The sequence below is a fragment of the Ambystoma mexicanum genome, chromosome 12 (genome assembly GCF_040938575.1).
Source record: "Ambystoma mexicanum isolate Mex_15411 chromosome 12, UKY_AmexF1_1, whole genome shotgun sequence".
In the NCBI taxonomy this organism is placed as follows: Eukaryota; Metazoa; Chordata; class Amphibia; order Caudata; family Ambystomatidae; genus Ambystoma; species Ambystoma mexicanum.
The window spans coordinates 1,009,056,375-1,009,069,084 of NC_090936.1; the positions used below are offsets into that span (position 1 = coordinate 1,009,056,375).

General features: G+C 49.8%; 1 protein-coding gene across 3 annotated transcripts in view; it reads left to right on the forward strand.

Moving 5' to 3' along the window:
• Positions 1–4,259: 4,259 nt before the first annotated feature.
• Positions 4,260–12,710, forward strand: part of LOC138514206 (cadherin-related family member 5-like) — a 410,910-nt gene continuing 402,459 nt past the window's right edge. For 2 of the 3 annotated variants that reach the window (XM_069629544.1, XM_069629546.1), the window contains exon 1: positions 4,261–5,415. The gene's annotated coding sequence lies outside the window, so the exon portion shown is untranslated. Of the gene's footprint in view, positions 5,416–12,710 lie in introns of all 3 variants that reach the window. The other variant, XM_069629545.1, reaches the window with a different exon arrangement.

Below are 12,710 nucleotides of genomic sequence, written 5' to 3' on the forward strand. Positions count from 1 at the left end.
TTATCCTGGTGCTGGTCAACCATGCAACCAGATATCCTGAGGCCATCCCATTGAAAACTGTAACTGCCAAGTCAGTTGCAAAAGCTTTACTTGGCATATTTACTAGGGTTGGCTTCCCTAAAGAAGTTGTGTCGGATCGTGGCAGCAACTTTATGTCGAAGTATATGCAGGCTATGTGGAAAGAATGTGGGGTCACCTACAAGTTCTCTTCTGCATACCACCCCCAGACCAATGGTCTGGTGGAACGTTTCAACAGAACATTAAAGAGCATGATTGGGGCTCTGGAGGAACCTCAGAGAAGAAAATGGGATCTTCTTTTACCATGCTTACTGTTTGCCTACCGAGAGGTACCACAGGAGGGTGTTGGCTTCAGCCCTTTCAAACTTCTGTTCGGTCATCCCATACGGGGACCCTTAGCCATCGTCAAAGAGGGATGGGAGATGCCCACTCCCCCTGTTACTACCAACGTAGTTGATTATGTGCTAGGGCTCAGAAAACGGATGGTACTTCTGATGGCCTTGGCTAGTGATAAATTGAAGGCAGGACAAGCGCTGGTGAAACATTGGTACGACCAGAAAGCTTCCCTCATCAACTTTACACCTGGTCAGCAAGTCCTGATCATGAATCCCATAAGGCCTCGAGCTTTACAGGACAAATGGTCAGGCCCTTACACAGTGGTGGAGCCCCTGGGTGAGGTTAACTATTTAGTGGACCTTGGAAGGCCTGGACAGGCTCCAAAAGTGTTTCACGTGAATAGGCTGAAGGCTTTCGTCCCAAGAGTCGAAATCGCAGCACTGCTACTGGCTTCAGACGTTGAGGAAGAGGAGTCTGAACCTCTCCCCGACCTGTTCCAAAGCGGTCCTTCAGATAGCTCCTTTGAGGGTGTCCGAGTGGCCCCTCACCTGACTTCTGATCAGCAGGCTGAGGTGAAAAGTTTGCTTAGGCAGTTTTCCCCCCTGTTTTCACAGTCGCCTGGTTTGACACCTTGGTGCAAACCTAACATAGACACAGGAGACAGTGTACCTACCAAAAGTAGGGGATACAGGATGTCAGACAAAGAACGGTCTTATATTAAGACCGAGGTCAACAAGATGTTAGACCTTGGGGTGATTGAACCCTCTAGTAGTCCTTGGTCCAGCCCTGTGGTTTTGGTTCCAAAGGCAGGCACTTCTGAATTGAGGTTCTGCGTGGACTACAGGGCTCTGAATGCTGTCACCAAGACAGATGCACACCCCTTGCCTCGAACAGATGAGCTGGTGGATACTTTGGGTGCCACCAAGTACCTCAGCACGTTTGACCTCACTGCTGGCTATTGGCAAATAGCTTTAGCAGAACATGCCAAGGAGATGACAGCATTTTCTACTCCAGAAGGCCTTTACCAATTCCGGGTAATGCCGTTCGGGTTGAAGAATGCACCTGCCACTTTCCAGAGGCTTGTGAATCATGTTTTGAATGGGTTGGACGAATTCTGTCTTGCATATCTGGACGATATCGCAGTTTTCAGTGCCACCTGGGAAGACCATGTGAAACACCTCAGGATTGTGCTCCAGGCTCTTCAGAAAGCACACCTGACCATAAAGGCTAGTAAATGCCAGATTGGACAAGGCTCAGTGGTTTACCTTGGACATGAAGTAGGTGGAGGGAGGATACAGCCTCTTCCCAGTAAAGTACAAGCAGTACAAGACTGGCCTACCCCCACTACGCAAACTCAAGTGAGAGCCTTCTTAGGACTCACGGGGTATTACCACAATTTTGTGGCAGACTATGGCACCATAGCTGCCCCTCTGACTGCCCTCACAACTCCGAAGAAACCCAAGAAGGTAACTTGGACCGACAGCTTTAACATCTTGGATTCTTTACATGTGGGCAATGCGTTTTCCAGAGGCCTGACATGGAAGTGAATGGACTATTGTTAAATCTATGGACTGCTCTGACATCTTGGATTCTTTATATGCGGGCATTGAGTTTTCCAGAGACTTGACATGGAAGTGAATGGACTATTGTTAAATCTATGGACTGCTCTGACATCTTGGATTCTTTATATGCGGGCAGTGAGTTTTCCAGAGACTTGACATGGAAATAAATGGACTATTGTTAAATCTGGGAACAGCTCTGACATCTTGGATTCTTTATATGTGGCAGTGAGTTTCCGGAACAGAGTCTTGACATGGAAGTGAATGGACTATCATTAAGTCTATTAACAGCTCTGACATCTCGGATTCTTTATATGTGGACAAAGAGTTTCTCGAACAGATGCTTGACATGTAAGTGGACTATTATTAAGTCTATGAACAGCTCTGACATCTTGGATTCTTTATATGTGGGCAATGAGTTTTCCAGAGGCTTGACATGGAAGTTAATGGACTATTGTTAAGTCTATGAACAGCTCTGACATCTTGAATTCTTTATACGCGGGCAGTGAGTTTTCCAAGCAGAGTCTTGACATGAAAGTGAATGGACTATTGTTAAGTCTGAACCTTCGGCCTTTGGTAGATGGAGGGGGAACGGGTGCCCTTATCTTACTGGACTTATCGGCGGCGTTCGATACAGTGGACCATCGGGTACTACTCGACCAGTTAGAAGCCGCCGGCCTGTCGGGCCAGGTTCTGGCGCTGTTTGCCTTTTTTTTGGCTGACTGCAGCCAGACGTTGACGCTTGCCTCCTTCTTCTCAGCCGCCATGGTGCTGTTGTGCGGGGTCCCCCAGGGCTCGACCTTGTCCCCCGCCCTGTTTAAATCTATATTCAGCCTCTTATTTTGCTCATCCGCTCCTTCGGCTTCAGGTGCTACTACTACACTGATGATACGCAAATCATCATCCGGCTGGTTTCCACCCAGCCGGGCCTCGCATCTCAGCTTAGGAGTTGCCTGTTGGCCGTGAGTGGGTGGATGGGCAGTAATTGGCTGAAATTGAACGGGGACAAGACCGAGATCCTGGTGGTGCACCCCCCACATGGCCCTCGAGCGGTTGGTTCTGCTTCTGCGCCGTCCTGGGCTTCTGCCTTCTGGCCTACTGAACTTGGAGCATGTCCTTCCCCAGCCCCGGAGGTTAAGAATCTGGGAGTAATTTTTTCAGCTTCATTGTCCATGGAAAGCCAAGTTGGGGCCATTTGTAAGGCAGGCTTCTTTCAACTTCGTGTGCTTTGGAAGGTCCTGCCATTTCTTCCTGTCCGACTGAGGCCGCAGGTTACGGCCACATTAGTTTTAAGTCGGCTTGTTTATTGCAACTCTTTGTTTTTGGCTCAGTCCCAGTATCTCCTTCACAGCCTGCAGCTCCTCCAAAACTATGCTGCACGTATATGTACTGGCACCCCATATGGTGCCCATGTGTCCCCCATTCTTCGTTCTTTGCATTGGCTCCCGGTTCTGCAGCGGGTTCTGCATCGGGCGTTTTATGATTCAGGTGCTGAATAGCTCCAGGATAAATTTCAGCTTTATGTGCCTGCTCGTGAACTGCGGTCGAAGGGCTGTTGTCTCCTTGTTGTTCCTCGCTACCAGTTTGTGCGGGTGGAAGGCTGCTCCTTTTCGCTGGCAGCCGCTAAGTTGTGGAACCCCCTGCCGATTCAGCTGATACCGACCATCAATCTCCTGGCTTTTCGCCGGCTGTTGTAAACCTATTTGCTCTGATTCTTCTCTGGGTTATCTATCTAGTGTTCTCATTCTTCCAGTGTCCTCTTTTAGCTCCAGGATGCTTCGGCGAGTGTGCGCTCTATAAAAACAATTAACATAACATAACATATGAACAGCTCTGACATCTTGGATTCTTTATATGCGGGCAATGCGTTTTCCAGAGGCCTGACATGGAAGTGAATGGACTATTGTTAAATCTATGGACTGCTCTGACATCTTGGATTCTTTATATGCGGGCAGTGAGTTTTCCAGAGACTTGACATGGAAATAAATGGACTATTGTTAAATCTGGGAACAGCTGTGGCATCTTGGATTCTTCATATGTGGGCAGTGCGTTTTCCGAACAGAGGCTTGACATGGAAGTGAGTGGACTATTTTTAAATCATGGACAGCGCTGACATCTTGGATTCTTCATATGTGGGCAAGGAGTGGACATCTTGGCAATGGATGCATGTCTTTCTACCACTGTGTAGCTTTGGGGGTTCTCTATGTGTCCGAGCGGGTGCATCTGATGGACTCTGTGTGGCAGTCATCAGAAGCCTGTAGTGTAAAAGCAAGCAATCCAATTATGACACCTCCCTGCTGCGGTGGGGGATTAAATCTGTGCGCTGCCTGCCTCGGGAGGTGTAACCGGGACTGTCACTCTGCCCGTGGCCTCCCTAGGTATGGTACCAGCCTCCTGAAGCCAAGCAGCTGCCGCGGAGCTGATCCTTTCCACTGAATTATTCCGTCTGAGCCCCCGAAGGACTGCTGGGGTCGCCATCTGCTTCCGTGGAAGGAGCCCAGGTGGCTCTGCCGCCATTGAGGAGAACAGGCTGCCACGAGGCCTGCAGGTTGCCAAGAAGGGCACAGCACTGATCACCCACGGAAAGGATAGCACTGGGGCTGCAGGGGTGAGGGTGGAGGGGGCAGCTCAATTGCGGTGCTGGGCACCTAAGGAGGGGCCGGTGCAGGGCACCCAAGGAGAGACCACACAGAACACCCAAGAAAGGGAAGGTGCCAGTCACTCAGAGAGAAGGGTGCACTAGGAACCCAAGGAGTGGACGCCGCTGGGCACCCAAGGAGAGGCTGGTGCAGGGCACCCAAGGAGGGGCCGGTGCAGGGCACCCAAGGAGAGACCACACAGAACACCCAAGAAAGGGAAGGTGCCAGTCACTCAGAGAGAAGGGTGCACTAGGAACCCAAGGAGTGGACGCCGCTGGGCACCCAAGTAGAGGCTGGTGCAGTGCACCCAAGGAGGGGCTGGCGCAGGGCACCCAAAGAGAGATCACACAGGACACCCACAGAGTGGAAGGCGCTGGACACTTAGAGAGAAGGAGGCACTGGGAACCGGAGGAGTGGACGGCGCTGGGCAGTGCTGGCCATTAATAGCTACACAGCGTGCCCAAGGAGGGGAAGGTGGTGCTGGTCAGTCACGGAAGGGGAGCGTTGGGTAACCAAGAGCGGCCTGTGCCGAGGACACAGGGAAAGAACGGTGATGCTCACCCAAGCAGAGGACGTTGCGCGTCACCCAGACGAAAGGTAGTGCTGAACACCCACTGATGATGCAGTGCTGGGCACCGGGGAGGGAACAGGGGGATCGGTGGTAGACACCCGAGTGAGTGCTACTACTAGGCGACCAGGAAGGTCACGGAGCTGGGCTCAGATGGATGCTCTAGCCAACGAAGACACCGAATTATGAACTCTCGAATCGGGGAGCAGACGGGGCGCCCCCCACTGTGGGAATTCCAAGGGAGTCAGGCGCGATCAGTAGCCAGGAACCCCCGGGTGATCCTCCCAGCGATGAGGTAAGTGTGTAATAAGATTCCTTTTCTCATTCCTCCTATTCTGTTTTGTAAGATGGCTCCAGGGAGACCCGTGTGTATTGCAAAATCGCCCACCCATAAATAATGAGGATCTCTTATCAATATGATGTCTCCTTTCGTACAAGTTAGAGACACTTTCAAAGAAATGTGCTGTGCGTGTAGTGAGTGAATGGATGCGCGTGTGGCTGAGGGTATGGCTGGACGGAAGCGCTCGCGCGATTCTTTCACGCACACATTAGCTGCGCAAACACGCAGCAAGAGAGAGATCTGGCGCAGTACGATTGCCGTGCTCAAAAGATGGAACACGTGACAACTCGAGTCCGCGTGGCACCTCGCGCCAGGCGGAGGGCGTGGGCGACGGGCGTTGGGGTGACAGGCCCGAGAGAGTGAGGAAGGAGACCGAATTAACTGTAATTGTAACCTAATCTCGAAAATCAAGCATACAACTTTAAAGGATTGTTTCTGCATTGAAAGACAATTCTGGCCTATTTCTTTGAGAGGGTTCTGCATTTTAGGGTTCTCCTTACTGGCGCGTTAAATGTTCTCGGAAGAGGACAGGCAAAACACCTGTGAAAACATTGAATTAATCACGTAGAACGGCACAGACCCACCACAGACATTGCCTAATATGACAATACACACCTTACGTACACGATAGTGCAAATTCGAAATGAAAAATCTTAATTTACATTTGACAAAAATACACGGTAACCCACACAACAAACGCCGAATTCACTTGTGTCTGTGTCGTCACTAAAATCTTCCAGGCGCCCTAAAAGCATCACACCTATTTTGAAAGCAAACGTTTTTTTCCTTCAAAAAATCGCCAATCAACCTTATGTAATGCACAACATTCAAAATGGTACCTTTGTACTCTATTGTTTCCGTTGTCGCTATTATTAGCACTACAATGTGCATGTCTGGTAGCTTCCCACTTGCGGTACTTAATACTCTCTGCCAGAGGCGTTGCTGGGGGGGGGGGGCTGAGGGGGCTATAGCCCCGGGTCTCTTGATTGTAGTCCCGGATAGAAGCTCAGGGGCTACAAACAAAATGCTAGCTAGCCCCGAGTCCCACCAGTCCCAACATTAGCTTAGCCCCTGATCCTTTCTAGACCTAGCAACACCTCCGCTCTCTGCTTCCCCCTGTGGCCATGTCCGCGCTGCATATGTTTTTGCTTACCTGAGCGTGGCATTCGTTTTCAGAATCAGCTGCAGAAATGCAGAGCTGCAATGGGGCTAATACATTTTGTCTGTACTTATGTATTTATGTATGGACATTATATAGCGTCATCGTGCAAGAGCAGTGCACTGTTACGTTAGTGGGATGTATACCACTTAACACTCCCATTTACATGGTCTCCAGGTGCTCTGCCGGATCTGAAAATAAGAGAAGGAGTGTGTTTGTTAGTTGGAGGAGAGGAAGAGCTCAAGAGTACTTTGCTGTGATGTTAGTAGTTTCAGTTTGGAAAGACCGGTCACGGTGTGTGCGGGTTTGTGTCTAGGTGGAGTGGGTTGGTGCGTTTCCGGGTGCTTTAGTCCAAATGGGAGGCCATGTGCCATTGGCTTTCTTGAGAATGTGTAAGTTGTTGGAAAAGGTGAGGAGTTGTGTTGTTTGGTGTCAGTGGAGGGAGTTTGTTATTGTTGTTTTCTATGGGGCTTAGTTCGTTTGTGTGTAGAAGTTTAGAAGGGTATGCAGAGTTCTATTATGGTTTAGTGGTGGGGAGGTGGGTGATCCTCGTGGCATACAGTTAATTCACAATCGTGCCAGTAGTTCTTTGAGTAGCTGCCATCTATGGTGTTGTCGTCTGACTTGCTTGGTTTCTGTTTGAAAGGGGTCTGAGGCTTGGAGGGTTAGCTTGGAGGGTTGAAGAGCCATGTTTTCATTGCTTTCCTGAAGGTTAGGTGTTCCTCTTCTGCTCGTGGCTTGGGGGGTTATCTTGGAGGGTTGAAGAGCCATGTTTTCATTGCTTTCCTGAAGGGGAGGGGTTCCTCTGTTGCACGTGGCTTGGAGCAGGGGAGCCGACTTATGAATTTCCTGGGGGGGGGGCCAAATACAGGAAGTGACATCACTGGCAGTTATAGGACCACAAATTTGCATGTAGTCGCCAACTTGGTGATATGATATGATATGATATGGTATTTGTAACGCGCCTATACACAAGTGTTTCAAGGCGCGACGAGGCAGGGAGGGGGGGACAAGGGGAGACAGACAACGATCCTACTAGGCCAGGTGTCATTCAGATCGCGCAAGTGCAGGGGTAGGGGAGGGGGAAAAAGTGCAAGGGGAAGGGGAGGGGGAAAAGTGCAGTACAAGGTAAGTGGCGTACGTAATAAATAAATAAATAGGGCCAGCTGGTGGCAAGTGTGAGGTAAGTGCAGAACAAGTGCTGGGGGAGGGGGGGTTGTAGGGATACAGAGACAGTCCCGCAGTGCAAAGGGGTTCCAGGGCATCAGTGCAAGTGGAGAGTGGCAGGGCCCAGGACCGAGGCCGTTTAGAGTGGTCCAGTTGCAGGATCAGTGCAGTTTCAGTGAAAATTAATTAGCAGTTCAGCAGGGGAGAGGGAGAGGGAAAGCAGAAGCAAAGAGGAAGGTTTTGAGGTGCTTCCGGAACCGGAGATGGTTCTCCTCAAGTTTCAGGGAGGCAGGAAGGCTGTTCCAGAGGGAGGCCCCTGCCGCAGAGAGAGATCTACCCCCAGCTCGTTGCTTCGAGAAGCGGCTAACCCTGAGGGAGTTGGAGGCGGATGAGCGAAGGGCTCGGGAAGGAAGATATTTGGGAAGAGAGAGTTGAAGGTATTTAGGACCCAGGCCCCAGAAGGCCTTGTGGACAATGCAGAGGGTTTTGAACTTTATCCTCGCAGCCACTGGGAGCCAGTGTAGAGATTTCAGTCCTGGAGAGATACGGTCCCCGGGCTTGAGGCCAAGGACAAGTCTCGCAGTTCTGTTCTGGATGAGTTGCAGAGGGCGGAGAGTGGAGGCAGGCAGATTAAGATAGAGGCTGTTACAGTAGTCCAGCTTCGAGAGAACCAGGGCTCGGGAGACAGTGAGCTTCTGGGGGAAGGAGAGGAAGGGAAGAATACCTCTGAGGAGGTGCAGCTGGTAGTGTGACCTCTTGGCGACGTCAGAAATATGAGGAGAGAAGGAGAGTGTGGAGTCGAAGATGACCCCAGGGTTTTTTGCCTTGCAGGTAGGAGCAGGGAGGGGGCCAAGGGAGGCAGGCCAGAGAGCTACAGGGAAGGAGGGAGTGGGAGTACCGATGAGTAGAATCTCAGTCTTACTGGCATTAAGGCAGAGGTCATTGGCGGCACACCATTCTTGGATAGCAGACAGACAGTCAGAGATGAGGGAAGGAGAGGGGGAGGCTGAGGGTAGCCTGAAAATGAGCTGGGTATCGTCCGCATAGCACTGGAAATTAGGGCAGAGAGCGGCGATGCGGTGGGCAAGGAGTGCCAGATACTGGTTGAACAGCCAGGGAGAGAGATTAGATCCCTGGGGGACACCACAGGTGGAGAGAAAGATGTCGGAGAGGAAGGACCCCAGTTGGACCTGGGAGGGTCGAGGTGCAACGGTGCGTAGGGGAGGTGGAGGCGCGCGCAGCGCAGAACAGTGGAAACATTGTCTGGCATGTACTGCATATACTAAAGTCAAGTAAGAAGGAGATGTAAGCCTTCGAGTTGCATTCCAGTAGGCCATCACTGCCCCTACTCCACCGCTCTATAATCATCCAGGTTGTAGTAGCTCTCAAAAGGCAGAGCAACACAACTAGGATGGGAGAATGAAATGCCATCCCATCCTGTGAGTGTGTCAAACGTCAGAGCAAAGACTGTGCGTGTGCCTCCTACCTTGGAGCACAATCTCACTAATTTGGTGCAAATCTCGCAAGTGGGAGCTAGGGAATCCCCTGCGTGTGTGTGGGCTGCAGACCCCGGATCACATGCTCACTTCTTCAGTGTGAAACTCTGGCCAAGGCTCTTTAGGCAAGCATTCAGGCTGGGTCTCACACCTATAAACAGTGTGATATATTGAGTGGGCACCTCACTCCTTGGAGCATAGTATCAACCGTTGCTGGTAATCTCACAACTGAATGTACAGTTTCACTCTTGGTAATCTCAGTGACCCCATGTATATTAATGGAGTCAGTCTCCCATCTGGGAAGAAAATTATATTTCTGTTAAAACACTCTGAATTGTCACTCCAGTTTCCTCGATCTATAGATCCATACCATATTCATTCAATGTGTGTGCAGGGGTGATCATTTGTGTCTGAGAGAGCTCATTCTTTCATTCAGGAGAGATAAAGGGGTAACAACCCCCTCTATGTGGGATCAGGCTCATTTTGCCCCATGGCCCCTCCAGAAGGAGTGAGCAGGTTTTAAGACCCTGCTGATTCTGCTATCCAACAGGCTCGAGCCTTCTATCCCTTGCCCCATCACGGCTCCCAACATCCTGAGCGCAGCTTATGGACAGTAGGCAGCTCCGGACACGCCTTTTGCCAATTGAATGTAGACAGATCTACTATTTAGACACTGGGAGAGAGCCATGAATCCACATTGGTGGAGAAGTAGCACTCAACATACAGAACACAATGGTATAGTGTTGCAGTCCTGCTGAGAAATGAAAATGTTGTGCATGTGAGCAGTAGGCTGGATCAGTGCTGCCCCATAAAAGGTGTAGAAGCCTCTGTGAGAAGTGGCAGGAATGTCCCAATGGTGAGAAGTGTAGTATTTTCACATTAACTATGCTTAAGAACTTTGGGTTATTGAATAGTGCTGCTACATTCTGAGTAATTCCATCCCTTTAAATCTATGAGCTCTTGCATAACCAGGACAGTGTTGAGTTATTCTGAAGATGACAGACTTGCTCAATAGTTCTGGTTCTGTATCATTAAATGTACTTCAGATCCTTAGATTATCGGAAGGATAGCTCAGGGGCAACCTGCTCACCTTGGAAGCAAGACGACACAGAGCAACACAGGTTCGATCCCTCGGTCCGCGCAACACAGGTTCACTCCCTCGGTCTGCGCAACACAGGTTCGCTCCCTCGGTCTGCTCAACACAGGTTTCGCTCCCTCAGTCCGCGTTTAGAAACCTCTTGGTAGTACAAGCATTATAAATAACCAATTAAAATAAAAAGAAATACATCTGTTGAGAAGTGCTGGGGCCTTGTCAATAAGAGTGTAGCAGCTCAACTGAGAAGTGCTGATGTTGTCCCATCAAAAGTATAGCAGCCCCACCAAGATGAACTAGCATTGCCTCAACAAAACCATACTATTATCGCTGAGTAGATTCAACAATTATAGAAGCCCTGTTACAGCAGTACTATCCCATCAAGGGCAAAGTTTAATTTGCCCTCTCCCTGCCCCTGCTCCCTGCCCCCTCCCTCGCTTTGTATCTGTACCTCCATTTCTAAAAATCCTTCTGGGTTGGGTGTACCTCTACATCTGTTCACCCCTCTTTGCAGGAGGGGTGCACAGATGTACGAATACACCCAACCCAAAAGATTTTTAGAAATTGAGGGACAGACTTGCTTTGCATCTGTGCCTCCATTTCTAAAAATCCTTCTGGGTTGGGTGTACCTCTACATCTGTTCACCTCTCTTGCCAAGAGGGGTGCACAGATGTACAAATACACCCAACCCATTTTTAGAAATTGAGGGACAGACTTGCTTTGCATCTGTGCCTCCATTTCTAAAAATCCTTCTGGGTTGGGTGTACCTCTACACCTGTGCACCCCTCTTGCCAACAGGGGTGCACAGATGTACAAATGCACCAAACCCAAAACGATTTTTAGAAATTGAGGGACAGGCTTGTTTTGCATCTGTGCCTCCATTTCTAAAAATCGTTTTGGGTTGGGTGTACCTCTACATCTGTGCACCGGGGTGCACAGATGTAGAAGTATACCCAACCCAAAACGATTTTTAGAAATTGAGGGACAGATGCAAAGCAAGAGCCTCTTGCTTTGCATCTGTCCCACAATTTCTAAACATTGTTTTTCCCCGGCTTTTACCCGGGCCGCTAGAGAGAGACACAGTATGGATGGAACAAAGGGCCATCCATACTGCGTCTCTTCTCTACGACCAGGGGGGGCTCAGCCCGGACTTCATTCTGCCGGGGGGGGGCCGGGCCCCGCAGCCCCCCCCCCCGTATTCGGCACCCCTGGCTTGGAGGGTTAGCTTGGAGGGTCGAAAAGCCATGTTTTCATTGCTTTCCTGAAGGTTGGGTGTTCCTCTGTTGCACGTAGCTTGGAGGGTTAGCTTGGAGGGTTGAAGAGACATGTTTTCATTGCTTTCCTGAAGGGGAGGTGTTCCTCTGTTGCACATGGCTTGGAGGGGTGAAGAGCCATGTTTTCATTGCTTTCCTGAAGGTGAGGTTTTCCTCTGTTGCTCATGGCTTGGAGGGTTGAAGAGCCATGTTTACATTGCTTTCCTGAAGGTGAGGTGTTCCTCTGTTGCTCATGGCTTGGAGGGTTGAAGAGCCATGTTTTCATTGATTTCCTCATGGCTTGGAGGGTTGAAGAGCCATGTTTACATTGCTTTCCTGAAGGTGAGGTGTTCCTCTGTTGCTCATGGCTTGGAGGGTTGAAGAGCCATGTTTACATTGCTTTCTTGAAGGTGAGGTGTTCCTCTGTTGCTCATGGCTTGGAGGGTTGAAGAGCCATGTTTACATTGCTTTCTTGAAGGTGAGGTGTTCCTCTGTTGCTCATGGCTTGGAGGGTTGAAGAGCCATGTTTACATTGCTTTCCTGAAGGTGAGGTGTTCCTCTATTGCACATATTCCACTGGGGAGAGAATTGCAGAGTTTTGTTGAGATGCTAGAAAAGGCTGGTCCACCATATTTCATTTTTGAATATTGTTAGGGTTGAAGGCGTATGTCATTGTCAGACCGCAAATTTCTTTTTGGTCTGTAGATGGAGATTTGTTCTTGCATGAATTCTGCTCCTCATCTGTGAATTGCTCTGTGAATAATGCAAAGTGTTTTGAAATAGATTTCTTCTTGGCTGTTAGCCAGTTTAGGGAGCTTAGTGCTGGTGTGACGTGTTCTCTCTTGCTGAGTCCTAAGAGGAGACTTGCTGCTGCGTTCTGGATCCATTGCAGGTATTCCAAGGTATATACTGTCAGTATATTCTTCGATAATGGCCCAAAATGTCACCCTCACAATTACGACGGCCGAAAATGCAGACTTTTTTTTTACACCCCCCCCTTACACCATATATATATGTTTGGGGTATGTAATATAATGGTAAAATGGGCGGTGTGGGAGGTCTCCCCCCCCGCATACGTATGT